Source organism: Gordionus sp. m RMFG-2023, chromosome 5 (genome assembly GCF_954871325.1).
Source record: "Gordionus sp. m RMFG-2023 chromosome 5, tfGorSpeb1-WG-v2, whole genome shotgun sequence".
Classification (NCBI taxonomy): Eukaryota; Metazoa; Nematomorpha; class Gordioida; order Chordodea; family Parachordodidae; genus Gordionus; species Gordionus sp. m RMFG-2023.
Genome location: NC_088779.1, coordinates 9,279,712 through 9,284,241, shown reverse-complemented (window position 1 = coordinate 9,284,241; position 4,530 = coordinate 9,279,712).

Here is a 4,530-nt window from a genome sequence, read left to right as displayed (position 1 = left end):
TATTCTATTTATATTTCATAAGTAATCCAACTAAAATTAAAAGGCTTTGTATAAAATATGTTCAGAAATGGACCTGACCTTGGTTGCTAAACTTGATATATGAATTTAATTAATCTTTATTTGATTAATCGTATAAAAATACAGAATATATTCATGAATATTTTATTTTTATAAAACGCTATATAATACCCATCTTAAAAGTCCAATTGAATTTAAACACATCACAATTTAATCCGGATACCATTATCCTTTTATTGTTGTCTGAAGTGCTTATAATCTTTAATAACAAGTTGGTCATAGACTTGCCCAAGCGTACGTGAATTATATGAAGGCCCATCCTTCATATAATTATGCCGATTTTTTTACTCAAGGATACCAACAAACCTTGTAACCCAGAAGTAAAGTAAAAAAGGTGGAACTATATTCCAGCTATTTGTATATGTTAATAATGAGTATAGCAAAGGAAAAGAAAGAATAAAAGAATAGAAAAAAATTCCTTTTTCCAAAAAAATTATTATTATTTTTATTTGAGAATATTAAATTTATATAATGTTTTTTAAAAAAAAAATTGTTTTAATGATAATAATTAGATTTATTGAATAAGTAATATTTTATATTTAGATATATAATTAAAGAAATGTATGATATTTTAGTATAGGCGTAGCCAGGGGGGGGTGGCAAGGGGAAATCCCCCCTTCAGAAATTTATCACTTTTTGTAAATATCATTTTTAGCTAATAAAAAATATTCCCCTTAGTCCTCCCCCCACTCCCTGACCCTCAAATATGTATGCATATATCTTAAATAATAATTTAAAAGAAAGAATGTAAAAGTTGATATTTTTTTATAAAACTATTCATCACAATTTATAGATTTTTGGGAAAATAAATTTATAAATATATAAAATGAACCAAAAACGTTTTTTAATAAATGGAATATAAGCCAAAGATAAGTCTTAAGACAGAAGTGAAATGTATTATAATTATTAATAATAGATCCATAAAATTACTAAATAATATAATATATCAAATATAATTTTTTATAAAGTGAGTAATTTTAATTTTTTTATCTGAATAAAAGTAAAATATAATTATAAAACTATTGATAAAATTAAATCATAAAATTAAAAAAATATTAAGGCACAATACAAACAGTGGAATATTATATGTCTTAGATTTACAGTATATCTAATTATCAAATGACAATCAAGTAATTTTTACCAATATAGCGAATTATATACTTTACAGAAAACTATAAAATATTGGTAAGGATATCAGAAATTATCTTTTAAACACATTGTGGAATGAATATATGAAGTTTAAATTTAAATGTCATTATAACTTAAAATAAATAGATGGCGTTAAATAATTGAATGCAAATTGTTGCTATATTTAATATCAAGAGCATTGATTAGTAAAATTTGTTAAATCATTAACTGTAATATATTCTCTAACTGTCAAATATGTCTGTAAAAGTAGAATTTTATCTAGTATTTTATAGCTAATTCTATATAATAGAGTAAAATCAACTATATGTCTATTTCTTATAATTGTTTGGAATAAATTATTACCATGCTTTTTTATTAAGGTATATACAATACAAGTAATTTATTATATTTTTATTTTATATAAACTATTATTTATATAAACTAATAAAAAAATATTTCATATTTTTATTTTATATAAACTAATAAAAATATATTTCATATTTTTATTTTATATAAAATAATAAAAAAATGTTTCATTTTATATAAACTAATAAAAAAATATTTCATTTTATTTTATATAAACTAATAAAAATATATTTCATATTTGTTCCAGGCTTATTTTTTTTATTAAAATTTGTAAAAATATTTTATGACTTATATATTGACTAAAGTAACCCGGCCAAAGGCTGGGGAAAAGCGGGCCAAAGGCCCGCCCAAAAGGGGGTCTGGAAGCGAAGCCCTTAGTAATTATTTTAATTCCTCCCCCCCCCCTTATGAAAATCCTGGCTACGCCTATATATTTTAGGTATAATTTAAATTATTACCTTTACCATCAACAGTCATTTGTTAGATGGTCATACATTTGGGTAGAGTGAAAAAACTAATGGATAATAATATATATAATATAAGATAAAAGTCTTATATTTATATTCATATAATAATAAATCTTAGAAATAGAGGTATTATGTTATAAAATAATAATTTATATTAGAATAAAATAAAAGTAGTTAATAAAATTTAAATTTTATTTATCTTATTTAAAAAAAAATTAACTAGAATAAAATTGTGTTAGTATTTATTTATGTATCAATTTTTTTCTGTAAAAATTAAATAAACTAAAAAAATATTAAATATTTTTCACAATTTTTTAGTCAATCATCTATGACATAATTATCTATGTTGGGCTCCTAGTTTAATAAAATAATAGGTTGTTGCATTTTTGCGTTACAAAAAAATGCATTATTCAAATCGTAAACAAAAATAATGTTTTATTAAAATTATTAAGTTATTATTTAGATCCCCGTCTATGTAAATGAGAAAAAAAGAGTTTTAACAAGTGGGATGTAGAACTTTTTATTTTTCGCTTGGGAGACTATGTAAATGTTGATTAAAGAAAAAGGATATATAATGGAGAAATCATGGTGCGAAAAATTATAAATTTTTTGTTTAACTTAGATTTTAATTTTTTACTTTTATTTTTCCTAAATTAATTTTATTTTTCTTTTAATTTTTTTATGTTTTTCACTTTGTATTTGATTATAGTTATTTATTAAATAAAGATTAATAATCAGATTTTAGTATATATTTTTTATTTCTATTTGATTAGGTTCTGATTCCCAATGCCAAGAACTATTGATTGTGACATAGGTCAATTTGTAATTAGAGTGATCTAACGTTCCCTGTACTTAATGTAGCCAGGTCTCTTCTATATAAATTTTTTATGTATTTTTAAAAAATTAAGAAATATTAAATATAAATTATTTAAAAATGATAAAAAAATACTTGATTTTTCAAGTATAGGTTTAAATCAATAGGTGACTAGATGATAAATTTTAAATATAATAAATTTATTTATTTATGATATAAAAAGAGATTATTATATTAATTTAAAAAAGTGGTTAATAAATTTGGAAATAAAATTTGAATAATTAAATTGATTATATAAATTAGTAATATTTGGGTAATGTATTAAAGGTAATTAAGTAAATAAATAATAATAAAAAGATAATTAAAAAATGTTGGATAATAGAAGATATATAATTTTAGTAGAAAATTAGTAATAAAGCATGGTATAATATAGTAATGAAAAGAAAAACGTGTTTTGAAGAATGTAGGTTTTTATGTAAAAAATAAATAAATAGCATTCTAAATTAGAAAAAAACTTTTTTATTTATTTATTTTATTGTTTATTTTATATTCAAATTAAGAAATAAAAATTTTTTGGTTAAAGTAAAAAAATAAAAGAAAAGATGGAGGATAAATTCAAAATTTAATAAAATTTTTGGTAAAGTAAAAAAATAAAAGAAAAATTAAAAATGGAGGATAAATTAAGATAAGAAAAAAATGGAGGAGAAAAAAATATAGTAATTAGGAATAAAAGATTATTAAAATGATATGTAATTTTTATAATAATTTGGAAGAAGATAAAATATAGAGATTAGTAAAATTTAAAAGAATTATATATATTTTTTTCTTATTTGGGTCCAAAATGATAATGAATTTTGTAGAATTGACATCTTTAATGTGAGAATTATTTGGTTCCACTTTTCCTAAAGATTAAAAATATAATATTTATAATTTAACTTGAGTCAAAAAATTTCCATTATCATTGTTCCATTTAATCACATTTGTTTATAATTTTATTTATATCTAATGTATTTGTCATTTCTGCCATATGATCTCCAAGTCTCAAATAAGCTTTTAATGTCTGATTATCTATTGCTTGAGTTTTTTTATCTAGATGATCCATGTGCTTTCTTAGGTTTTTACCCACATAATTCAATCCTATATCATCTTCGGTTATCTCAAATTTTTCCATCCAGTATATATCTTGTTCAGAATTATTATCAACATATATCTCACTCATATTTTAATTTTGATTCACATTATCCATTCAATACATTAATCATAGTCCACATAAAATATTTTCAGGTGATTTGCCAAATCTCAAGGATCTCCAGTTTTTTATAATGGGAAATCTTTTCAACTTGGTATAAATTTAATTCGTGGGATAATTCCATCATATGTTTTCAAGTTATCTTTATTGAGAGGCGGATCAGAATGATTATATATCATTTATCACATCTGAATCTGTGTCATGAATTTATTTTAATCTTATTAGTCAGTTTATTTTCTTCCTTTGGTAATGATTGCAGTCAATTTTCGAATTTAACATATCTTAGTCAAGTTATCCATTTAACGGCTCTCATCATTTTGTAATGTCGAAAATCTTATATTTAAGCGTTTCATTTTAAAATCTATAAAATCTTATTTTAATAACCCCATTAAGTTTGATGGCTATCAATCACAATGATTGGTTGAATT